The sequence below is a fragment of the Heptranchias perlo genome, chromosome 36 (assembly GCF_035084215.1).
Source record: "Heptranchias perlo isolate sHepPer1 chromosome 36, sHepPer1.hap1, whole genome shotgun sequence".
Classification (NCBI taxonomy): Eukaryota; Metazoa; Chordata; class Chondrichthyes; order Hexanchiformes; family Hexanchidae; genus Heptranchias; species Heptranchias perlo.
The window spans coordinates 4,016,059-4,043,585 of record NC_090360.1 but is presented as its reverse complement, the minus strand read 5'-3'; the positions used below and the strand labels follow the sequence as shown (position 1 = coordinate 4,043,585).

The following is a 27,527-nucleotide window of genomic DNA, read 5'->3' as shown; positions in this document are numbered from 1 at the left end:
CTCGCCAGATTCGGCAAAAGAAAATGAGCCGGAGCTGCCACCAGAATGGTAAGTCGCGGGGGGGGTCGCGATCACCAAGGGTAGGGGTCCTAGGTTAGAAGTGGCTCAAATTATTTTTGTGGGCCCCGGAGGTGCAACCCCTGCTCCTGCTCCTTCGAGGCCCACGGAAATACTTCAAGACTTCAAGACGTACCTTTGTTGGGCCTCTGCGATTCCGTCACCCGTGGGGCTTGTGGGAGTGGGCACGGCATGGACTCTGCCCAGTTCCTCACTGAAATGGCAACTGGGGTTCTGTTTACCTCATAGCATCCCGATTTCCACATTAAAAGGAGTCTATCACCTGAATCAAGCGGCCCCTTTCAAAATGGAGCCCGCCACAATGCCGGTGTGAACAGGTCAATACGGTCACCGACCCCATTTTAAGGCCATAACCGCCCCGTTAACGCCAGGCGAAGGCACTCAAAATCGACCCCACAACGTCTGTACCTGATACCTTGAAACATAATCTTAGCTCTCACCCTTTAAAAAGACAAAGAGACCCAGGCATTTCATCCTCAGTTTTGACCCATGAGCTTTCAATGATTGTCCATCCAAACGGACGGTAACTCACAGGCACCACTCCCGTCATTTCCCGTGCCACTACAGACTCAGAAAATTGATCCTACAGCTTCAAAAGCAAACAATTTTAAAATGCTAGGTCCTTCCGAGGTCCTGCCTCAAGCTGAAATTGACAACGACATTCTAATCTCAGAGTATCCGAGCCGAACAATTAAACTCTGAGTGACCTTTGAACCGATGCTTACTTAATAATTAGACTTTGCAGCTTCGCCTTGGCAGAGTAATCCAATATTTTTTTATACGGTAATAACATGCCTGTCCTTAAAAAAAAAACAGAATATCATCTGATTTACCAAGAGCAATGTCCCAAGAGGTCCATTAGTATCCTTCGCCCCACCATTGGCGGCTGTACCTTCAGCCATCTAGGCCCTCAGCTCTGGAATTCCCTCCCCTATCCTCTTTGCCTCTCTCTCTCCTCCTTTAATACGCTGCTTAAAACCTATCTCTTTGACCAAGCTTTTGGTCACCTGCCCTAAGATCGCCTACTTTGGCTCGGTGTCAGTTTTTGTTTGATAATCGCTCATGTGAAGCGCCTTGGGATTTTTGGCACTATATAAATGCAAGTTTTTGTTGTTGTAGTAATATCACACAATGTTGTGTCTATCTCACATCCATCACACTTCAGGTGTTGCACTGTCACAGATGAAAATTTCAGTGTACCACTTTTGAACAAGTATAATTAAAGAAAGCCAATCATTTGGAATGGAGAGCACAAGTCCTGAAGCAGTTGAGAACATGTTACCAACATAGTCATCAGAATGTGTACAAATCTCTGATGGACTTTAGCAATCACACTTAAAAAATGAAAGAAAGCTCAGCTTCTCATCCTGGGTTCTGACCTGTAGGCTGAAGAACTATCAAGTTCTGATCGAACTCACCCAGTGTTTACTTAACAGCAATTGTACTTTGTTGGCTTCCTGAGATGCAGTCTCACATCAGCAGCGGAATAATACATTGTGCACTCCAGGGTAAATCACTCCTGTCCTTAGAAAACTATTTATCAGCTGCCTTGCTTTGGGTGACACCATGGCAGATCCATTCGTCTACGTAAATGTTTCGCAATATGTCCGTCACACTTCGGTTGTCACACTTTATCACACATCCAAATTTCTGTGCAACACTTTAAAAAAAAGTATATTAAAAAAAAGACGAGAAATCTAGTCATTCTAAATTGGTTTCTTCTGACCTCTAACTGACCTCCGAGAGATTCCTGAGAGCAATTAGCCTCTTACTGACCTCAGCAATTAGACCTTGTCACCTTAAAGGGACACAACAGTCCTACACACAGCTGCCATAAATACATTATGGGTCACATAGTATAATGCTATCATCCTTATCGAGCGGCGGATTCTCCAGTTTACCACTTGCAACACTACAGGAGAGAGATCAACGAGTTATTTAATATAAACATTTCCATGACTTTGAAACATTATCTTTGTTTGCCCATGCACTGATAACTGGAATCTTCAGAAAAAAAATCTAGTCAGATGAGAAAGCTTAAAATATCAAGAGTTTTCAAGTTAATCATTTTTCAGTTTCACTTCGACTGGTCTTCAGTATGAAAGGCGATGATGACCTTTGGGATCCATCACCGAGAATATATCACTGGTAATGAAGACAGACTATGGATCTTTTGCAATGTGTATTGATCAAATCACAAGGAGACAAAACGTAATTTAGTGAAATCTGATGCAATTTAGCTGGCTTGATAAAGTTAACATGTGCTTCGAAAAGACAAAAACCAAGATGATATCAATAGGTCAAAATGCAACATTAATCAAATTCACACTTTGGGTGCGGGCAATGACTTCAAATATAACGAGGAGGATTTGCTCACTCTGTCAGTTCAGCATCAGCGCTAAGCAGCTTCCGCAGCACTAAACTCAGGCAGTGCAAATCAGGCCGTGCCACCTTGCTTTGGATTGATTCCAAAGCAACAATGAACAAGACTCTCTCCTCCTGGGAGTCTCGCTCCACTTGACTCTGGTGTCAGCTCAGGACCTGGCTCGAGGTCCATGCTGCATTTGTACTCGAACTGCAACATTGGAGCAAATCGAAGCCACTTCGCACGGTCGTATGAATGTATCAAAGAAGCTAACTAAAGTGGCTAAAACTTTCCTGGTTCGATGTAATTTTCACTCGCCGTAACTACTGTTAATGATCTGGAGCTGCCATGTTGGTGCTACATTGCCAGTCTATTATCTACTATCCCAGCCCAGGCTGTATTTGATCTGTTGCTTGTGTTAAAAAATTAAAAATCAAGATTTGTGAAGTTGCTTAAAAGTAAGCTTTGTCTCCATTGCGACTTCCCTTGTTTTTAGAATCTTTAATTAGAGTCAGTTAAAACGAGTTACATTGAAACTACAGCACAGAAACAGGCCATTCGGCCCAACTGGACTATGCTCCACTCGAGCCTCCTCCCTCCCAACTTCATCTCACCCTATCAGGATATCCTTCCATTCCTTTCTCCCTCATGTGCTTATCTAGTTTCCCCTTAAATACAGCGATACTATTTGCCTCAACTACTCCGTGCAGTAGTGAGTTCCACATTCTCACCACTCTTTGGGTGAAGAAGTTTCTCCTGAATTCCCTATTGGATTTATCATCTCATATTTATGGCCCCCAGTTTTGGACTCCCCAACAAGTAGAAACATTTTCTCTATGATCTGTTGCTTATGTTAAAAAATTAAAAATCAAGTTGTGTAAAAGTAAGCTTTGTCTCTGTTGTTGTTTCTTCCCTTGTTTTTGGAAGGGACTGGGTTGTATTTGTACTTCTCCATATTGGCCGACATTTATCTTGTCAAACCAGGCATGTTCTGGCTCAGTCCCTCATTGGGCTGTGACGACTATCGATCAGCAATCCGAAACTAACATCACTCATTTCAGCGACTGAAGAAATGGATCCTGTTGTGAGAAAGTGCCATTTTATATCAATCTCTCTGTTAAGTAAGAACTTGTTAGCTAACGAACTTTGGGTGAGTTCATTCAATGACGGTAAGACAATATGCACACAAGCAAAGTTTTGCTTATTCAAAGATTAATCCTCCAAATAAAGTGAAATACTTACAAAATCAAGCGAATTAAATTCTGGGAAACGAGGTCTATCGAGTATACAGCCTTTGAGCTCTATATTTGAAAGATTTTTGTGCTAACTCACGACATCACCTGAACCTCAACTTTTGGAAATTCTTAAACTTAACGAATCCCAGATTCCCCGGATTCTGTGATAACATCCCAATCGCACCCTCTACATTGTGGAAAATCCTCATCCACACTCCAGGAATGACCTTCTGACCCTTCACCTCAACACAAACTCCAACGCATTTACTGCCCAAATCCTGTCCCATACAAAGTCCCACTCAACTATCCTCCCCGGCGTCCAGTACCCCAGCACATTGTTCTCAAAATCCTCATTCTCATTGACTCATCCCTCCATGTCCTCACTTCACCTCACCTCTACAACCTTCTACAACCCTACATTCCAGCTCACACTCCTCTGACTGTAGTTTAACGTGCATCCCCTTCCCACCCTCCTCCCCCACACCCTCGACCCTCTGCTCTACCATCAGCGGTCGAGCTTTCAGTATCATGTACGAACATATGAGAATGTCGGTCAGGAAAGGACCATTTAGCTTGTCCCAAGCAGTCGTGATGCCCTATGCATCATGATACAGACACTCCCTATCCACACGGAGCCACGTAATCTCCTGGGAGAGGCGAAAAAACAGATAAAAACTCGGGCCAATTCGGGAACAAAATCTGGAAGATCCCTCTCCGAACCCTTTAGGCGATCGAAACTAGTCCAGGAGATCACGTTGACCCTGACTTGTATTACAGGGTTACCACCCCAATAACATTCGCACACCCTGGAATTCTCTTCCTACATCTCTCTCCACCTTCAAAAGCCTCCTTAAAATCAACCTCTTCAATCTTGGGCTCAAGTCAGCTTCGCTAATTCGTTTTCCAATTCCTGCTCCCTCTCTCCAGGCCTCAATGGAACACCTTGGGACAAAGTGGTTATTTCGGGAAGCTTCACTGCCAATATGGAGTCTTGTCAGACACGGACCCGGGTCAGAGATAGGACTGTCACATAATATCCTGGTATAACCATGAGTTCCTCTCACAAAATTACCTGTAATAAGGGAAAATTGATTTGCCATTTTAAGATTTTGAAAATAACTAAATAAATATTTTAAACAAGTATAAGGTAACAAATATATTATTCTATCCATAATGATAAAGAAAGAGATAGATCATCAGTAAATAAATCAGGGTGCGCTATCTACAAATACAATCGGGAGAGATGACAGATATTTTTAAATAGATGGAAGCATTGAAATGAATCCCAGATTTTTGTGAAATAAATCTAAATTGCCTTGTCTTTTAAAACTCAATTTTTCCCTTGAGTGGGTTTCTACCCAGCAATAAGCAAAATGATGGAAGGATAAGTTATTTGTACAATCTTAGCTCATGAGAAGAAGTGTTTTTGATTATTAACAATCCAGGATGGATTTTTTTTTAAATGTGCTGATTCGCTCCACGGAATTACACTGGGGTCCAGAGGAACCTTCTCAAAAATCAAAACAATCCAAAAAAAAATGATTCTGCCAGAAGTTCAGAGCACGTGAATCAAATTGCCTTCCTTTTTGGAACCAGTCGATCATGCAGAACAATTGAGGCAGATCAATTAAACGGAGGTGTAATACACTCTGCATACAAAGTTTAACTCAATTAATCTCAGTCTTGTATTCCCTGCCATGACACATGAATTGAACTAAATCTCGTTGCAGACTTCCTTCAGACTATTATGCTGATTATTAATAATCATCTTCATCGGTAAGACACAATCCCTGAGGTGAGCCGACTCATTACTGAAAAGTTATTTTTTTTGTGTGCTATTCAGTGGCAACATAAAAGTGATTTATTTTGCCAGAGAAAATGGGTTAGAACCAGTCTCCTCAAGAGAAATATTCAAAGAGCAAATGTTACTATTGAGGCCCCTCTAGATTTCAAACTGGGGCAAAGGCTTTCAAATCACGCTGTGCAAACCTTACCAAGCAAACACTTAACACGTTTGTGTGAAGTTCCTTTATCTGCTATTTTAATTGAGGCATTAACTCGTATCAAACGAAAGGGTTTGTTACAATTCAGACTCTCCTCCAACACTTGTCATGTTCTCAGATAGACTACAGCTTCCACAGGCAGACTAAAAAATCCCTTCTGAACCAAAACTCATGGTCTTTATTCTCACAAGTTAGCACAGCCCAGGTTTGATAATTAAACCGTAATTGCAGCAAATTGTTGACTGGATAATACATGAGATGTCCGCCATGTTCTCCTGTCTCCTTAAAAGGCATAAATAATATACCCTTTGCACAGGTTTAAAAATTTGTTCAGATTTATTTACAGATTAAAGAATATATTGGAGCAAAACAAGATTTAGCAAGAGGCTGATATAATACGATAACCAAACCGGCCTACTTTTTTAAACAAAAAAGTCCAAAATCATTGCAGTTTTCTGAACAAGCTCTTGGTGACAAAGGCCTTGAAATATCAAAGGGCGATATTAGTACACAGATATCTGCTTAACACATTCTGCTGAAATTCTTCTCTCTATCAATTCACTCATGTTAACTGGATTAGTGCCGATGTTAAAACAGTGGGGAGTGGAGTTTAAGAACCTGCACATCAGGACATGGCATTACTGATGTAACATAAAAGTGTCTTTAAATAGTAAAAGTGTATATTTGGAATTAATTGCAGAAGCATTCCATTGTGTTGTGATTCCACTCTGTCCCCACCACTCACCGTGAGATGATTGAGGCCATCGACAGTGACAGAACACAATTAAGTTAGAAAGGACAGGGAGTGAACGGTATCATTATAAAGTTGTGTTTCTCGGTTTCAAGTATCAATTTTAATTATTGTAATTACAGGATTTTACATGTTTAATTTGAAAAAACAAAGAGAGCTCGCATAACCCTAGCCACCTGCGAGTTGATAATTTAAACATATTCATTTTAGTTTATTTTTGCTTCCATTTTTTCTTCTTTGCAAAAGAAATGTAATTTAAAAGAGACTGTTAGAAGGGGCACATTATAATTCAATTATTGGGCGGAGAGTTGCTGTGTAAATTGGTCCAGGGTGAAGGGTGCTATAGAGGGTGGCAGGGCACGAGATAAATTAGTATAATGCCGAACAATTCTATGAACAGTGTCCAATCAGTGTCCAATAGCGACAGAGATTACTTAACACCCTGTCAAATCTCCTTTAACGTTCCTTAACACATAAGGAAAACTTGTTCCCAACTCTCAGAGTCCTGGACGAGGCCATCAGTTTGCTCCAATGACTTTGATCTATTTGCTTGGTTGGATGGTGGAATTGGAGGCTTCCAGAAAACTAAATTCTGGCCTGTACATTCCTGCGTTGTCGAATGACCACCAAATGATACAATGGCAGACGGGGCCTCGGTATAACATTTCAACCGAAAGACGGCACCTCTGACAGTGCAACACTCCCTCAGTACTGGCACTGGAGTGTCTGCCCAGATTTTGTGCTCAAGTCTCTGGAATGGGAGACCACTAGTTAGTTAAAGTAGAAGGCCAGAGTGCAAATATACGGGACCAGCTCCCTGCATTTGCTTCTCTGAAACTGGGGCCCACGTTTTTCGAGGCCTTTAATGCCATCAGCTACCTGAAATTCAACTTGATTACACATCATCCATGATCTAATTGGATGGCGGAACAGGCTCGACGGGCTGAACAGCCCACTCCAACTCCACTTATATTATGTTAAAGTCCCTAGCGTCATTAACAAACAACGAGGAATTCTGGACAGCCCAAGGACAGGATTGAAAGCTCCTTTACAGCAATCATGATCGCAATCACAGCTTCTCTGAATTCCTGTGATTTTTGAAAGATGTCCAAAATCTTCACAGCATTGTCAGACACAAATCTAACGCATGCAAACTGATTCAGTTCAAGCAAATCACCTTTGCCTCCGTGGAGTCTCATCTCTCAACTAAAATCAGAGCGATTATTTTGTAATTAACATTCATTAGTAGATAGTTAATTAAAATGAAGGCATCTAATTTGGCCAGTGACACTGGGCACTAATTCCCAATAGAGTCCTGCACCGTTAGCATCTCGTTTAAATGTCAAAGCAACAGCAAGCACATTCTTAAAGAGATCATAAAAATAAAACTGCAAATTCTGCAAAATTGAAATAAAAATGCCGGAGATACGGATAATGTAAAAGAGAGAAAAAGTATTTAAGGTTTTAGGTGTGAACTCTCATCATTCATAAGCTGCATTTAGGCCGTAGCAAAGAGTTGATTCCAGTCTGACACTTTACAACCCTCCAGACTCAACACTGATTTTAATAACTTCAGATCATAACCTCTGCTCCCATTTTTTTGGATAGCAGGTGTTGGTAATGGTTCTGTTGTTACCATTTACACCTCCTCTGGATCGATCTTTTGCTTCTTTACTTGTCCCATTATCACCCCCTTTTGCCTTGCGCTCTCATGCCTTTCATCATTTCATTTTTGTTCTTTCCCTCTCCTCTTCTCTCCCCCCCACCCAACCCCCAACCCCCTGCTCTCTTTCCCTGACTCTGTACTTGCTTAAAAACTGTTAAATCTCTAACTTCTTCCAGTTCTGACAAAGGGTCATCATCCTGAAAGGTTAACTCTGTTTCTCTCTCCACAGATACTGCCTGACCTGCTGAGTGCTTGCAGCATTTTCGGTTTTTGTCCCAGTCTGGTAATGACTGACTGATTACCTGATTCCAATTGAACTCCAAGGCCTGGAGTGACCTGTTCCTACAGGGGTTTGTAGGCCCTCAGATGACCTCTGCTCATAGCCTGTGAATATTACGTTTTTGGAACAGAGGTGAGGCTGTTTACACCTTCAAAACTCAGTTCAAGTTTGATAAAGTACCGAGAAAATACACAGGCCCCCCTCGGTACTTTCGAAAGCCAGGCGGGCTCCACGCGGTCAATGGACAGTAAAATCGGGCGTGGTGTAAAACAGTCTGCTGATCCAATCCAGTCAGTTTCCCGCCAGATGGGTTCGGTTTAAATTACCCCCATAATGTAATGCTTCGTAAATTCCACTTTGCAGCTTAGGTTAAGTGTCAGTACAACTGTACCCTTGAAGGAACCATTGAAATGGAAGCCTGAGTGAGCAGCAAAACTGTAGCGTAGACTCGAGCAGGTGATTTACTGGAACGGAGAGGGTCATCCTATGTCACTCCCAGGACATCCTCACATCAATAATATTTTTCTGTTCTTTCCTAAAGTGTAATGAAATCAGGATCTTATTTGTTTCACTGCGGTCTCACGTTGATTTTATAATCCTTCTGAATAAACGGTGGGTCCCTCTCTACAAACGTTGGGTCCCTCTCCACAAACGTTGGATCCCTCTCCACAAACGTTGGGTCCCTCTCTACAAACGTTGGATCCCTCTCCACAAACGTTGGGTCCCTCTCCACAAACGTTGGATCCCTCTCCACAAACGTTGGATCCCTCTCCACAAACGTTGGGTCCCTCCCAACAAACGGTGGGTCCCTCTCTACAAACGGTGGATCCCTCCCTACAAACGTTGGGTCCCTCTCCACAAACGTTGGGTCCCTCCCTACAAACGTTGGGTCCCTCTCTACAAACGTTGGGTCCCTCTCTACAAACGTTGGGTCCCTCCCTACAAACGTTGGGTCCCTCCCTACAAACGTTGGGTCCCTCTCCACAAACGTTGGGTCCCTCTCCACAAACGTTGGGTCCCTCTCCACAAACGTTGGGTCCCTCTCTACAAACGGTGGGTCCCTCCCTACAAACGGTGGGTCCCTCCCTACAAACGTTGGATCCCTCTCTACAAACGGTGGGTCCCTCTCTACAAACGGTGGGTCCCTCCCTACAAACGTTGGATCCCTCCCTACAAACGTTGGATCCCTCTCTACAAACGTTGGGTCCCTCTCTACAAACGGTGGGTCCCTCCCTACAAACGGTGGGTCCCTCCCTACAAACGTTGGATCCCTCTCTACAAACGTTGGGTCCCTCCCTACAAACGGTGGGTCCCTCCCTACAAACGTTGGATCCCTCTCTACAAACGTTGGGTCCCTCCCTACAAACGGTGGGTCCCTCCCTACAAACGTTGGGTCTCTCCCTACAAACATTGGATCCCTCCCTACAAATGTTGGGTCCCTCCCTACAAACGTTGGATCCCTCTCTACAAACGTTGGGTCCCTCCCTACAAACGTTGGGTCCCTCTCCACAAACGTTGGGTCCCTCCCTACAAACGGTGGGTCCCTCCCTACAAACGGTGGGTCCCTCCCTACAAACGGTGGGTCCCTCCCTACAAACGGTGGGTCTCTCCCTACAAACATTGGATCCCTCTCTACAAACGTTGGATCCCTCCCTCCAAACGTTGGATCCCTCTCTACAAACGGTGGGTCCCTCCCTACAAACGGTGGGTCCCTCCCTACAAACGTTGGATCCCTCTCTACAAACGGTGGGTCCCTCCCTACAAACGTTGGATCCCTCTCTACAAACGGTGGGTCCCTCCCTACAAACGTTGGATCCCTCCCTACAAACGTTGGGTCCCTCCCTACAAACGTTGGGTCCCTCCCTACAAACGGTGGGTCCCTCCCTACAAACGTTGGATCCCTCTCTACAAACGTTGGATCCCTCCCTCCAAACGTTGGGTCCCTCTGTAATCTTTAGATTTAACAGACACTGGTTTGACTTAAATGGTAGTATTTCTTTTAAAGAGTAGCATCACGCAGTATAAACTGTTGAGTATGCCCAAGCAGTGTGTTTTTGATTAAGGTTTCATTCTCTTTTTGAGCTGGTGGAATTATTAACCTTCATCAGAGCCCAATCACCCTTCACCGCCAACATGTCAACAGATTTAATGAAAAGGTTTTGAACACCTGGACATCAAATGTTGGTGAAACTGGGGAGAGAAGGGTCAATAAAATCAAAGATTTATTTCATGAACCACTTTCTTTCATTCGATGTGCAGTCATTGCTTCCACTTACCATGACCTCGATGAAGATAAGGTGAAAGTGTTGAGAAATAACAACTCTTTCATTGTACAAAAGATTGGGAAAGAATTGCTTGGGTCGCTGTGAGTAACAATATTGTAAAGTCACTGGAAATACCAACCGGGGAAATCTTAATCAATGTATTTGCAATATCTCTGGACACGCTGACCAGAACAGTCCATCAACGCTAGCAGATCACCTGTGGGGTTGCTCACGGTGATTCAGAGGACGTGCTGTTTTATAGAGGTGTGATCAACAAAGTGTGACGGGCAGTAAGTGTGACACTTACAGGAAGTACATAGTAGGAACTTGGGAACAGGAGTAGGCCATTCAGCCCCTCAAGCCTGTTCCAACATTCAATTAGATCATAGCTGATCCCCTTGGAATGAGTGACCATAACATGGTTACATTCCATATCCAATTAGAGGGTGAGAAGGTTGGTTCTCAAACAAGCGTACTGAGCTTGAATAAAGGAGACTATGATGGTATGAGAGCGGAATTGATTAAAGTGGACTGGAAACATAGATTAAAGGGTAAGACGGTACATGAGCAGTGGTGTTCATTCAAGGAGTTATTTTACAACTTTCAAAAAAATATATTCCACTAAGGAAAAAAGGGTGTAAAAGAAATGACAGCCATCCGTGGCTAAGTAAAGAAATTAAGGACAGTATCCGACTAAAAACAAGGACCTATAAGGTAGCCAAACTTAGTGGGAGGATAGAAGATTGGGAAGTCTTCAAAAGACAGCAAAAAGTAACTAAAGGATTGATTAAGAAAGGGAAGATAGATTATGAAAATAAACTAGCAAAAAATATAAAAACAGATAGCAAGAGTTTCTATAGTTATATAAAAAGAAAAATGGTGGCTAAGGCAAACGTAGGTCCCTTAGAGGATGAGACTGGGAAATTAATGGTGGGAAACATGGAGATGGCAAAAATGCTGAACAAATATTTTGTTTCAGTCTTTACGGTAGAGGACACTAAGAATATCCCAACATTGGACAAACAGGGGGCTCTGGGGGGGAGGAGCTAAATACGATTAAAATCACTAAGGAATTGGTAAAATAATGGGACTCAAGGCGGATAAATCCCCTGGACCTGATGGCTTACATCCGAGGGTCTTGAGGGAAGTGGCAGTAGGGATTGTGGATGCTTTGGTAATAATTTTCCAAAATTCTCTGGACTCGGCAAAGGTCCCGGCAGATTGGAAAACTGCTAATGTAACACCCTTATTTAAAAAGGGTAGTAGGCAGAAGGCTGGAAATTATAGACCAGTTAGCTTAACATCTGTGGTGGGTAAAATTTTGGAATCTATTATTAAGGAGACAGTAGCGGAACATTTGGATAAGCATAATTTAATAGGACAAAGTCAGCATGGCTTTATGAAGGGGAAGTCATGTCTGACAAATTTGCTTGAGTTCTTTGAGGACATAACGTACAGGGTGGATAAAGGGGAACCAGTGGACGTAGTGTATTTAGACTTCCAGAAGGCATTCGACAAGGTGCCACATAAAAGATTATTGCTCAAGATAAAGAATCACTGGATTGGGGGTAATATTCTGGCATGGGTGGAGGATTGGTTATCTAACAGGAAGCAGAGAGTTGGGATAAATGGTTCATTCTCGGACTGGCAACCAGTAGCCAGTGGTGTTCCGCAGGGGTCGGTGCTGGGTCCCCAACTCTTTACAATCTATATTAACGATTTGGAGGAGGGGACCGAGTGTAACGTATCAAAGTTTGCAGATGATACAAAGATGGGAGGGAAAGTGGAGAGTGAGGAGGACATAAAAAACCTACAGGGGGATATAGACAGGCTGGGTGAGTGGGCGGAGATTTGGCAGATGCAATACAATATTGGAAAATGTGAGGTTATGCACTTTGGCAGGAAAAATCAGAGAGCAAGTTATTATCTTAAAGGCGAGAAACTGGAAAGTACTGCAGTACAAAGGGATCTGGGGGTCCTAGTGCAAGAAGATCAAAAAGTTAGTATGCAGGTGCAGCAGGTGATCAAGAAGGCCAACAGAATGTTGGCTTTTATTGCTCGGGAGATAGAATATAAAAACAGGGAGGTATTGCTGCAGTTATATAAGGTATTGGTGAGACCGCACCTGGGATACTGCATACAGTTTTGGTCTCCATACTTAAGAAAAGACATACTTGCTCTCGAGGCAGTACAAAGAAGGTTCACTCGGTTAATCCCGGGGATGAGGGGGTGGACATATGAGGAGAGGTTGAGTAGATTGGGACTCTACTCATTGGAGTTCAGAAGAATGAGAGGCGATCTTATTGAAACATATAAGATTGTGAAGGGGCTTGATCGGGTGGATGCGGTAAGGATGTTCCCAAGGATGGGTGAAACTAGAACTAGGGGGCATAATCTTAGAATAAGGGGCTGCTCTTTCAAAACTGAGATGAGGAGAAACTTCTTCACTCAGAGGGTAGTAGGTCTGTGGAATTTGCTGCTCCAGGAAGCTGTGGAAGCTACATCATTAAATAAATTTAAAATAGAAATAGACAGTTTCCTAGAAGTAAAGGGAATTAGGGGTTACGGGGAGCGGGCAGGAAATTGGACATGAAATTAGATTTGAGATTAGGATCAGATCAGCCATGATCTTATTGAATGGCGGAGCAGGCTCAATGGGCCGATTGGCCTACTCCTGCTCCTATTTCCTATTTCTTATGTTCCTTAACTCCATCTACTCGCCTTGGTTCCATGCAGCGTACTTGTAAACAGAATGGCACAAAAAGATAATGCTGGGGAGCCAATGATTGCACCAGATGCTCCAATGACGTAGAGAAGAAATCTCTATAAAAGAGAGGACTGAGAGGTAACCTGATAGAGGTCTGTAACATTATTGAAGGGATTCGATAGGGTAGACATAAAGAAGATGTTTCCACTTGTGGGGGAGTCCAAAACTAGGGGGCTATAAACATAAGATAGTCACTAATAAATCCAATAAGGAATTCAGGAAAAATTTCTTAACCCAGAGAGTGGTGAGAATGTGGAACTCACTACCACAAGGGGTAGTTGAGACGAATAGTATAGATGCATTTAAGGGAAAGCTAGATAAACACACGAGGGAGAAAGGAATAGAAGGATATGCTGATAGGGTGAGATGAAGTAGGATGGAGAAGACTTGTGTGAAGCATAAACACTGGCATAGACCAGTTGGGCCGAATGGCCTGTTTCTGTGCTGTACATTCTATGTAATGTTTAAAATTTAACAATTAAAGAAATGCACAACTGATTTTGCGGCAGGCACAGCAATTGCCATTCCATAAAATTACACAGTTGTCATTATCCAGGAGAGTAAGCAGAGCCTTAGTATAGGCTGTCTATTGTAAATGCCCAACAAGGCACAGGTGGTCTTTTGAATTGTTCGGCCCTGAATTTATACCGCGGGATAGTAACGTACAAATGCTTGCTCTTTCTTCGGAAATTCTTCTTTCCCATTGTTCAAACAAAGGATTATCCCCATCAAACATAAATGGAATAACACTTCTACAAAAACAGCAGAGACAGGGAATTTCAGAGGAAAGTTCATATGCTCGTATCCCTCAGTGTAATTTCATACCTACAAATCAAGGACTCTATTTCCTGGCTCCTTCAAACAACATTGACAAGAGGATAATGTAAGAAATGGCTTTTAGGAGGCAATTAGATAAATAATTGAAGATGAAAAATATTGAACACCAGAGAGAAAAAGCAAGTGCACAGGATTGGAGAAATTGGCTCCAATATGGAGCGAGCACCAGCACAAGGCATTATCGGCCAAATGACCTCCTTCAATTTCTATGGTCCTATGAATCTACAAAACACCACAGCCTAATTGCCTTGACATCTGGAATTAGACAAACAGCTTGTAAGATTAATGCTGCTGAAACACAGTGCGAGAAAAGACAGATGAAATATGTCGGCTGTCTCCTCCCTTTGAAGGGTGAAGGTGAAGGGAATGATCCATCTCACTAATTTAACGTTCAACAGTCTGATGAGGCGGATCACCCAAAGTCACATTTCGAAGCTCAGCATTTGGATCACAGCTACTCTGGGTCGTGTTGTCTCTTACTCATCGACAAAGACTCTACTTTAAAATATACTTGAGTTTTAGCAGCAAGAGCTCGAGAAGAAAAACTCAGTCTTAAATAGCTCGGCATACCCAGGACTATATCTCATTCCTTTAGAGGTGGTCACTGTTTTGACAAACTGGAAACGTTTTACACAGGCAGTGAAGGAAAAGTTAATATCACGGCAGGTCAAAACGCTTAAGTCGGCTGCTGACCTTTATGGTCTATTGGCGTCTTGTGTTAATAACTTGCTCGTAACACAATAAAATTGTACCCAACAATTTCTGCCTGTTTTTAGTAAATAAAATTACACAGGCTGATTTCATGACCATCAAGAGCTGACAATCTACAAATGGCACAAACTGCAGCAAATTAGGAAGATATTTGCAAATACTCTGAGATTTCACTCGTGTCCTTTTCAAAATAAAAGCATTTAGAGGGTTAACATCACAGACCTGGGTCCGACGTTAAGTTTAATTTACTGATGTAAACTGCGACTGTACAATTACCGCCATCACAATATCGAATTGTTTCTTAGCTGATTCCAGGATTTTGACCTTCATCAGTCTACCAAGATGTCCGTTAGACATTTTGATCACCCTGTGTGACGCCAGTCCTGAACTTGCTTTTTACTCGTGTGAACCTGTGCCCTCTTGTTCTACTCTCACGGTTTAGGTTGAAGTAATTTTTTGAATCTACCTTTTCTATTCCCTTTATGATCTGATAAAACCTTACAAGGTCGCCCCTCTCAGTTGCCCCTTTCAAGGCTGAATTTCTCCAGCGTCTTCTCTTAACTCAATCTTCCGACACGAGGGATCTTCTCTGAACTGTCTCCAGGGTCTAGATGTTCCCTTTGTTCCTTGGCATCTCATGGAAAAGGTACCAAATCTGGATTGGGAGCGATGGGTTGTTGGGGTATGAGGTTCATTTAGAGGAACTGCAAAGAATTGATTGAAAGAGAAATAGTGCGACCAAAACCCACAGAGTTTCTCGAAAGTGAACCAAGCGCACGAACGCACCATTACTGGTACAAGAGAGTACTTACTACGTGTTCAGGATTGTCCCAAATGGGAATAGATAGCAACAAACAGCTTTTAAAACACAAGATGAGGTGAGGGAGGCTTCTTAAGCTAATTGGCAGTGCTAGAACGTGTATGTGGTTGCACAGTGCATTTAAAGACAGTAGTGGGGCAGATCTGCGACAGAGTAAAGGGGGCGATCGCGAGTCGGCAGCACGTTTTACACCTCCCTCGATTTTTATTTCCGTTGACTTCAATGTAAGACAGGCTACCGATTCACTGGAGCCCAAAGTCAGGATCTGGCCTTCTAGCTGATATATTCAGAAGTGTGAAATCATTTTTATTGTCTACGAATTGTGAAATATCACAGGCCGAAACCGGGGAGTTATGGACATCGGGAGTGTGTAAAAGGAGTGTAATACAATCAAAGAGCTCAAATCGCATCGTATACCAGGAGGACAAACCTCGAGTAGTTTAGAACTTGCCCGAACCCACCCCCAGATTCAATTATAGCCTTGAAATCACTCCCTCGTATCCATTATTTATTATTCAGAATTTCTGTTTGATGATGGTGGGGGTGGAATGTTTATTCACTCATTTTCTGTGCTGGCTGCAGATGGCGACAATCAATGTGCTCCAGGTTCTCGATTATAACAACTCTTACACACCCGAGTGACAGGGAGAGAGACTAAGGGCTGGGGAGGCTCACACGGCAGAATAGGCAGTTCCAAGACAGACCCTGCTGAAGGTTTCAAGATTCCGTTGAGTACAGATTAACTCAACCCTAACAGCACAGCCACAAACCCTGTAACATGGGGGGGGTGCGGAGGGCTGTACACATTCGAGCTTAGAATAGGGAAGATTTACGTACTTTACAGAGAGGACAGTAAACGTATGGAACAGAATTCTGGGACTGTCCAGAATGACCACAATCCTTTCCTCAGTCCTGCACCTTCCTATGTAAACAACTTTCACAGACATATCACAAGTCTGCCATTAATTAGCCTGCAATTGGTTGCAAGTAAATGCTATGTCCAACATACATTAAATAACAGTAACAGTAAAGAATGGAGAAAACCACATCATATTTATAAATCTTCAGCTGAATTCTGCTTTTTAATTCACCTTTCTCAGTACCTTACAAACTGAAAATCATAATGGAGGAAGGAACGAAGGAACAAGCAATTTTCACATCCCCTCAAAGGTGTTTGTGCCATTTCTAATCCATTTTGTTCGGACAGGAAACGAAAAGTGCCGTGTGAAACATGTTCATCAAGTCAGCGAGAAGTTTCCTGGCATATTTTCTCACACCAATCACAAATGTGTTCAAACATCAAGCTGTGAATGTAATGAGCAAAAGGAAACTGACCTTCCAGAAAACCCAACAACCCAGCCCAATACCATCGCAGCTACAAAGATATTGGAAGGCGAATCATACAAACAGAAGGCCACGGAACTAACAGCAAAGCAATGCCAAGCTCCGCTTGTTCCAAAGACCCACGCGGCAACAGAATTATTGCCGAGCCCAGCTATCTGCCAACAACAACTACTTGCGCCTTTAACATAGTAAAATATCGCAAGGCGCTTCACAGGAGCGATTGTCAAACAAAATCTGATGCCGAGTCGCATAAAGAGATATTAGGACAGGTGACCAAAAGCTTGGTCAAAGAGGCAGGTTTGAAGGAACGTCTTAAAGGACTAGAGAGAGGTCGAGAGGTGGAGAGGTTTAGGGAGGGAACTGCATAGCTGAAGGCACGGCCACCAATGGTGGAGCGATTAAAATCAGGGTCGACAATGAAAGGCAAGTCTTCAACATTAAACATCCACCTCCTACATTATCAGGAGAAGTCTCACAACTGCAGTGTTCATGGTCACAGAGAATTAACTCTGAATGATTTAAGGATAGATGAGGGGCTTTATAAGGGTATTATTCACACTTTCTACCCTGTGTTCCATATTTTGATTGTGTAGAGAGACAATAAAGATAATTAAGAAACAAAACACAATTGCACACTGGGTATTTTATATATATATATATTCCCAGTACTTTATTTGCACTGTCTCAATTTACAGTCTATTTCCACCTTTTCTTTGCCAATCTGAAGGGAGATAATACTTTCATCACATTTCCTGACTCGATTAATTTACAGCAAAAGTCACACTTTGTCACCACCTCTGACTGTCCATTAAAAGCTGAGGAGGGTTTGGACGAAAGAGACAAACAATAAATACAGCACTACCTTAATTAACACTTTTATTAATTGAAAAAACAAATCAATTTTATGTTGTCACAGCTGAGTGCTCACTATTCCAGACAGTAGACACCAGTTACTTGGGTCTTGCTGCTTTATAATATATTTCCCTGGGTCCCTCTGATGCCTATCTTTAAAATCCACGCTAATACCTTATCTAAGGCAATAGAATTTTTTTTTGTTTAAAGTGACATGATCGCCCATCGCGGCCTGGGGCCTGGAGTAAGGTTATGATGCTTAACTGTCAAGACGGAGTTTGGTTTCACGTGGCCTGTCCATTTAAAGCCAGGTATTCAATCAAGCAAAGTAGTCAAAAAAGAAAAAGCTTACATTTATATAGCACCTTTCATGGCCTCGGGACGTCCCAAAGAGCTTTGCAGCCAATGAAGTACTTTTTAAATGTAGTCACTGTTGTAATGTGGGAATCGCAACAGCCAATTTGCAAGCTCCCACAAACAGCAATGTGATAATGACCAGATCATCTCTTTTTAGTGATGTTGGTTGAGTGATAAATATTGTCCAGGACACCACAAAGAACTCCGCTGCTCTTCTTTGAGATAATGCCATGGGATCTTTAACATCCACCTAAGAGAGTAGGCAGGATTTAATGTCTCATCCAAAGGACGGCACCTCCGACAGTGCAGCACTCCCTCAGTACTGCACCAGATGACACGCTCAAGTCTCTGGAGTGGGACTATGAACCCTTGATCTCCTGACTCAGAGGCCAGAGTGCCACCCACCGAGCCACAGCTGACACCAGGCAAACCGAAATAGGCACATCCAGTTAATTGCTGAGGGAAGTTTCTGTCGATTGGCAGTGGGTTTCAACTCCTAATCCCCTGTCGCTAGGGAAGGGCCAGGTTATCAAAGATGAGAAAAACCAGCAGGAAATTACTGGCTTTTTTTTCTTTTTTTGTTCCCCAAGATTATTTAGTTATGAATGGTTGTTGTTTTATGAATAGGACACTTGGGCCAATTAGATGCAAATGTGACACTTTAGTGTGACTGATGCACACCTGACACAAGTCTGATAGATGGCTGGAGGATATATTTGACAACAGTTAGAATAGGAAATCACATGTTGAAAAATTAATTTTTATATGTAGAGAATAACAATAAGTACGGAAAAGGAAAGAAACTAAATGAGAATTTCCGTTTACCTAAACTCACAAAATTGGCAGGAGCATTGTCTGTTATTTATATCCATCTCTGTTTCTAATACAGGTCTAACACAGTATTGAAGTATAAACTGGATTACTCCAATAGTTGAAATGGAAGCATTGGTGAATCGGCACTGACAGGGCAAGCAGGAAGTAATGGAGAAGGGACTATAATGATCCCTCTGACAGTTCATGTGACTGCCCTGAATCTAATGAACTGTTGTTATGACTGAAATTCAGACTTTCTATCACACTGCCGTCTCTGGGAATGAGTGAAGGATGAGGAAAACTCTCGTCAGCTCTTGTCTATTTACATTTCTTTGATAACCATTTATCACTTGGAGAAACGAACCTGGCAAGACTTTATAATCATCTGTGTATTATGAATCCCTCAGTCCAATGTAATGTATTACCCACAGACAATCTGCATTCTATTTAAGACCAACATTGTCACTGCATAACGCTCATTAATCAACATTACTCTGTGTTGAAACAATAAGTAAGCTGAGGTAGGGAAAGGGAAGGAGTGTTCATAATTTGTCTGAAGGTTTGTCAGTACATGCATTACCATTTAAAAATATTTCTTACAGTATCGAAACACGAACTCCTTCTATCAGTCCAGTCCACATGGAATAACAGATGTGCTGAAGTATTTTACGACACAATAAAGAGAATCCAATAACACTGGAGATCACAGAAATGAAACTACAATGATTGTATAGAATAATATTTTGTGTTTTTCAATGAAGATCCAACTCTTCAAAGTTGACTGCCAAATGGACACAACTGAAGTACCTTAAACTTCGAGTTTAAACACCCTGTTCCATTTCACCTATGACCTTGAGGAACATCATTTGAGAAGAGACAAGAAATCGGGGTTCTATCCAGGGCGCCACATCTCAAACGTTAACTCCTCTGTTCTCTCCACAGACCTGCTGACTGACCTGCTGAGTGATTCCACCATTTTTCCTTTCCGTATCCTATGCGGGGCTGCGTTCTGTTACCAAGTTTTCATTTTCTGCTGGGTGGGATGGATAAGAAAATCCAAAACATGGGCTGTTTTTTTGGTTGTTGCCATTTTCTGGATAACTCCACTGGATTCAAAATCGGTTCCTGGAAGAAAAGTGGCTTAAAGTTAGGACTTCTTTTAAAGGAGCTACAAGGGAACATTGGATAAAGTCTTTATTTGAACCAGGTGTTCGCTGTGGCTCAGTGGTAGCACTCTTACCTCTGAGTCAGAAGGTCATGGGTTCAATCTCCACTACAGAGACTTGAGCATAAAATCTAGGCCGACACTCCCATCTGCCCTCTCAGGTGGACATAAAAGATGCCGTGGCATTATTTCGAAGAAGAGCAGGGGAGTTCTGGCCAATATTTATCCCTCAACCAACATCACTAAAACAGATTATCTAGTCATTATTGAATTGCTATTTGTGGGAACTTGCTGTGCATAAATTGGTGCCGTGTTTCCTACATTACAATAGTGACTACACTTCAAAAAGTACTTCATTGGCTTTAAAGCACTTTGGGACATCCTAAATGCAAGTTGTGTTTATTTTTACTTTTACCCAAAGCCAAGAGGCCAGACATCTGATGTGTTCCCAAGGCTCTGCTACTTGTCCTCTTGATCTAGCTCTCTGGCAGCAGCCCCGAGTATCTTCTCATCTCTTTGTTCTGAGACCAGGGACTCATTGCTTGGCAAATCCGCAGGACATGGCACGATGCAGTGCCATCGCCCGAGCTCTAAGATGATTTGGTATTTTCAAAAATATTCCGTGGGCATAGGAACACAACAACCTTTGTGTTCTCTACTTCTTTAAAAAAAGAGAAACAGCATTAATCAGTGATTTCCTAACCTACACACCAGACTCTTTGGGGGTGAAATTAAGTCTCGGGCGATAGCACAAAACAGGTGATAGCGAATCGGCAGACCGATTTACTCCCCACCCGATTTTACTTTCTCGCTCACTGCAAAATGTAAAGCAGATGGACAATTCTCACTATTGCCTGTTTTGGGCTACAGTCCGAGAGGTATCTCACCTCCTTTATTCTCTTTACGGTTCAGCCTTTTCAGGTACTTGTTTTAATGATCTGTGTGACTATTCTTTAAAGCAGCACCATTCGGATAATAATTAAAGGTCACTGTTTTCTTTGGGTAAAGGTTTATAATGCTCAGTTTTTCTAATGTACTCGTGCTGTCCAATGGCAACTAGTTAAACGCCAGCGAGCCAGGGGTGAGTCTCTGTGGATGTTTTGAAGGTCCAGGCTGAGCCTGTGCAGGTCCCTGGGCTGACACGAGTGGAAATATTGAAGCAGCTTTATCCTGCCTCTGCCTGACACATTTCCAGTCTGCTCTCACATCATTTTTTGCTGCCTCCATCTGTACAACCACACAGAAATATACTTCTCCCGTTTGACTTGCTGGATTTAATTTACACTGAATAAGTCAGCCACTCTGCGGACTGAGCACAAACCTCTGAAACCGTGTGGTCTGTAATGAAACAATCTGTTGGAAGACCATGCCTGGCAGCTGTCTTGTCAACATCTGGGCCCTCAGCATGTCAAGCGATACAAGAGTTGTTGGTGCGGTCCAGACACCAATTGGGTCGGTGGGGCCGACAGATTGGATTAAACTCAACCATCTGCTTTAAAATAGAAATCACAAGACACCTGATTGCTCCCTTGAGATGCATAAGATTTGGCATCTCTGACTGGCCCCGGGCAATAAAAGAAAGACTTGCATTTATATAGCGCCTTTCACAACCTCAAGATGTCCCAAAGCGCTTTGCAGCCAATGAAGTGCAGTCACTGTTGTAATGTAGGAAACGCGGCAGCCAATTTGTGCACAGCAAGATCCCACAAACAGCAACGTGATAATGATCAGATAATCTGTTTTTCAGTGATGTTGGTTGAGGGATAAATATTGGCCCCAGGACACCGGGGGAGAACTCCCCTGCTCTTCTTTGAAATAACGCCATGGGATATTTTACATCCACCAGAGAGGGCAGACGGGGCCTTGGTTTAACGTTTCATCCGAAACACGGCACCTCCGACAGTGCAGCACTCCCCCAGTACTACACTGGAGTGTCAGCCGAGATTTTGTGCTCAAGTTCCTGGAATGAGACTCAAACCCACAACTTTCTGACTCAGAGGCGACAGTGCGATCCACTGAACCACGGCCGATACTGCATAATGAAATTAATTTGGATAAACAAACTTTAGTTCCTAGCCAGCTTTCTGGGCAACAAACAAAAGCAGTTGTTTTGTTCCGTTCGGTTGGCGCACAAATCAGTGAAATCATCCTATTCATCCACCTCTGTCCCCCATCATCAGTGGTCCAGCTCCATCGGACTTCACTTGCATGGTTCAACTCCTACCTATCCCCATACAGCCATCACTTCTCCAGTAATGGCCCCCCTGCATGGTTACCTCCGAGATTTCCCCAACAGTCCACCTTTGACCCCCTTCCTCTTCTACAAGCTTGCCGTTGGTCACCTCATCTGAAGACATGAGGTCAGCTGATGGCACCCAGCTCTACCTGTCAGACTGTCTATCTGGTAGTACGCGGTGGATATCACCAAGACCGCCAACTTCCACCTCCGTAACATCGCCCATCTGCTGCTGAAACCCTCATCCATGCCTTTGTTATATCCAGACTTGACAATTCCAATGCTCTCCTGGCCGGCCTCCAATCTTCCACCTTCCATAAACTTCAGCTCATCCAAAACTCTGCTGCCTGTATCCTAACTCGCACCAAGTCCCGTTCACCCATCACCCCTGTGCTCCCTGACCTACATTGGCTCCCGGTCTAGGAACTCCTCGATTTTAAAAATCTCAACCTTGTTTTCAAATCCCTTCATGGCCTCACCCCTCCCTATCTCTGTCACCACCTCCAGCCATGCAACCCTCAGAGATCTCTGCGCTCCTCCAATTCTGGCCTCTTGCGCATCCCCGATTTTAATCGCTCCATCGTTGGCGGCCGTGCCTTCAGCTGCCTAGGCCCTAAGCTTTGGAATTCCCTCCCTAAACCTCTCCCCTCTCTACCACTCTCTCCTACTTTAAGACGCTCCTTAAAACCTACCTCTTTGACCAAGCTTTTGATCACCTGTCCTAATATCTCCTTATGTGGCTCGGTGTCAAATTTTGTTTGATATTCGCTCCTGTGAGGCGCCTTGGGACGTTTTACTACATTAAAGGCGCTATATAAATGCACGTTGTTGTTGTTGTTGTGGAGGAGGAGCCAGGATTTCCTTACTCTAGAACTTTGGAATTGCTTTCAGGCCCTGCCAATAATTCCACTCACTTACCACTGACTCCATTTCCCTCCCTGGCTGCCAGCTTTGACTGAACCAGGCTATGTGTCGCCTCAGTGACCTGCTAAATCCTGACCTGAGCTTCAAATTCCATTTTCTATCCAACACCAAGACCTCTGGCTTCCTCTTTAGCAATATCACCCAACTCCTATTTTGTGCTCGCTGATGCTGAAACCCTAATCCATGCTTATGTCACCTCCAGACTCCATTCTCCAATGCTCTTCTTGTCAGCCTCCTGACCTCCACCCTCCATAAAATCCAACTCATCTACAAATCCCTCCACATCCTTATCCCACCCTATTTCTACAACCTCCTCCAGTAATACACCCACCCCCAACACCCCTCCTCCCCCCCCCCGCCTTGTTCTCTGACTCTGGCCTTCTTTTCAATTCTAACCTCCTGCCAATAAAGTTCCTTGGTCCATTTTCTAAGTTAAAGCAGTATATAAATGTAAGCTGTTTTCTGCTCTTTATAACACACTGTGACACATGTCGTAAGAAACATGATTACGGTATGTATTGTATCCAAAAACTATTGGCCTTGAATATTATGTGAATATTAACCCATTGAAGTCTTTTATTACAATTACTTTTTTTGCTATTTTAATGGAAATGTTAACTTGTTTAAAGTGAATGGATTTGCCCCTTTGTTAAAGAACCCTTCAAATTACTAATAGAATTGCATATTGGCACAGTTAGCTTTTACATTTAACAAAGAACGGACTATACCCGCACACGATGTGTTTGAAAGGGGAGTAAACAACCATTGGGGAAGTTATTTATTTAATTTAATTGCTTGCTCCCTTCTTCATTTAATGAGTGCAAATATTTTTTTGGATGTGGCTTTAACCAGTACTTTATTCATCTTACTGTCCAGTTTGGGACTCCATATTCTGCCACAGATGCTGAAACAACTTAACAGGGATCTAAGTTTGCCTGATAATGGGGAAAGAGCAAGGGAATGGGACCAATTGGATAGCTCTTTCACAGAGCTGGCACGGGCATGAATGGCCTCCTCCTGTGCAGTATGATACTATGATACAATGATAGGATTGTGAATGAAAATTAGCCTGAAGGAATCCATGAATAATGCTTGAAATGCATTGCAAGCCCTTAATAGGCAGGGCGATTGGGTTACAGAAACTGATCAGGTCAAATTCCACTCTTAGCAATGGGATTCTGGGATTTTTTACAAGCATTTTGAGGATCACTTTCTGCAATTCTGACACTCTCCTTGCTTCTGACTTTATGGGCAATGCTTTTATTGACCATCCTGCTTTTTTTTCTCTGTCAATCAATTTTCCAGATGATTCTCAGAGCAGCCTTCAACAGTTCTGCTCCTTTACAATTAAAATACAAAGGACAAAAATTGGACTGTGGCATAATTTTCAAATTGAGAGACTTCAGATTTGACATCTGTGATGGATAAGAATCAGCGGGGAATCTGGAAGAGGGAAATCACCCCACATTGGTCCCTTAATAACTATCTTTCTTAATTCATAAAACCGTAGAATCTTACAGTGCTGAAGAGGCCATTCAGCCCATCGTGCCAGTGTCGGCTCTGTGAAAGTCCCACTCCCTTGCTCCTTTTCCACAGCCCTGTAATTTTTTCCTTTTCAAGTATTTATCCAATTCTCCTTTGTAAGTTATTATTGAATCTGCTTCCACCGCCCTTTCAGGCAGTGCATTCCAGATCATAACAACTCGCTGCGTAAAAAAATTCTCCTCATCTCCCCTCTGGTTCTTTTGCCAATTATCTTAAATTTGTGTTTTATCAGGTTACCCACCCTCCTGCCAGTGGAAACAGTTTCTCCTCATTTACTCTATCAAAACCTTCATAATTTTGACCACCTCGACTGAATCTCCCCCTTAACCTTCTGTGCTCTACAGGAGAACAATCCCAGCTTCTCCAGTCTCTCCCATAACTGAAGTCTCTCATTCTAGTAAATCTCCTCTGCACCCTCTCCAGGGCCTTGACATCCTTCCTAAAGTGTGGTGCCCAGAATTGGACACAATACGCCAGCTGAGGCCTAACCAGTGATTCATAAATTTTTCGACCTAGAAGCGCTGAAAGACTCAACTTCACATCAGCGTTTAATAGTCCACGATACTCAGAGACATCTACTGCGCCTGCAAACCCATATGAAGTTCACAGTATGGAGTTTTAATTAGTTTGTAAATTCTTTAAGCTGATAAGGCTACTTATTAACCATTTCTCCAAGTGCCTTGGCAGTACTTGGAGAATGATGCCCTCAGTTACCAAGCACGGGGGCACTGTCAGGAAGATTTATGTCTCTTGTGATCTACAAGTATTATTATTTTGTAAAAATACTGATTTTTCACAGTTGCTACAACAGTAAAGACAAATTGTTTTCAGAGTGATTGCAATATAAAATAAATAACTTATCAGTTTGGTCAGGCAGCCTAGTGATAGGGAGTTGAATGGCCAAACAAAGGGTCCGAGTTCCTGGCCTCAAATAACATTTGAACTTTATTAATTTCATTTAATGAGTGTCTCCAGCTCTTGGTCAGACCATACTATTAGGCCTCAAATGTCATAGGGGTGTGACAGAAAGGAAAACAGCAACTTAACATTCCTCAGAAACATTTCAAAGTGCTTCCTGCAAATGATTATTATGCAGGCAAACACAACAGCCATTTTGCACACAGCAACATCCCACAGACACCCATGAGCAGGTAATCTGGCTTTTGGTGGTATTAATGGAAGGAGGAATCTTAACCAGGACACCGGGAGAGGGCCCTGTCCATCTGCCATGGGATCTTTAATGTCCACCCTCAAACACTGGAACAGGCAGATGGAGCCTTGATTCAATGTCACATTCCAAGGACAGCAGCAACATGACATTCCCTGAGTACTGCAGTGGGGTGCTAAATGATGGGCTCGAACTCCTGTAATGGGGGATGAACCCACAATCTTCGAACCTCAGTGCTGCACAGTGAGCCAGGCTGAGAGAAGCAACAACAACAAAAGCAAAACACTATGGATGCTGGAAATTTGAAATAAAAACAGAAAGCAGGTCAGGCAGCATCATGGAGAGAGAAACAAGAGTTAATGTTTCAGGTGGATGACCTTTTCGTCAGTACCAGAAGAAGTTAGAGATTTAACAGATATATAAGCAAGTACAGAGCCCAGGAAAAAGTAGGGTGGGGGTGAAGGTAGAGGGCAGGAATGATTAAATGACAAAAGAGATGATGGCACAAAAGGAGGTGGTAATGGGACAAGTAACGAAAGATGGGTCTGGAGGAGGTGTAAATTACATAGAATGTACAGCACAGAAATATACCATTTGGCCCAACAGATTTATGCTCCACACGAGCCTCCTCCCTACTTCATCTCACTCTATCAGTATATCCTTCTATTCCTTTCTCCCTTATGTGTTTATCCAGCTTCTCCTTAAATGCATCTATGCTATTCGCCTCAACCACTCCTTGTGGTAGCGAGTAAATGGTAACAGCAGAACCATTACCAACACCTGCGGTCCCGAGAAGCACAAGATTGCCACGACCAAACATCAGCCTTTCAGCTGCCTGCCTCCTGACAGATGGTCAACAATCATTGCTGAAACTGAAGGTGGACAAGGCCACTTCATAGACGTTCGACATTACCATCCGAAAGGCCCAGCATGATGTCATCGGGTAAGAGTGCCGATCTAAAACTCATAAATCAAGAAACCTTTAAACATATTTGTGAAAATGTGCTGATTAAGGGAAAGTTAAAAGAGCCAGGAGAAACAGAACAATTTTCAACCTTGGACCCAGGACTCCCAGGCCAGCAGTTGAGAAGTCAGAGGACACACTTCCGACCTTAAATGTCACCAGTTCCACTCGCAGGTGAGCTCTTCCATGATCACTCAAGTGTGACATTTCCATTTCTAAGATCACTGCCGTTCACCTCTCAATGTAAGATTACAAAGCAGAGAACAGTTGACACCAAACCTGAAGTGGCTGTATTACATGCTTACTCAACGTAAACTAGATTGGACCTGTCAGAGCTGGTTTCACCTGCAACCGCTAAAAGGCTTCAAAGTGGGAGAGACGT

General features: G+C 42.9%; 1 long non-coding RNA gene across 3 annotated transcripts in view; it reads right to left on the bottom strand.

Moving 5' to 3' along the window:
* LOC137304014 (uncharacterized) overlaps positions 1–27,527 on the bottom strand; it is a 183,538-nt gene that overhangs the window by 9,966 nt on the left and 146,045 nt on the right. For all 3 annotated transcript variants that reach the window (XR_010958505.1, XR_010958506.1, XR_010958504.1), the window contains one exon: positions 20,100–20,268. This is a non-coding gene — a long non-coding RNA (uncharacterized lncRNA). The remainder of the gene's footprint in view (positions 1–20,099; positions 20,269–27,527) is intronic.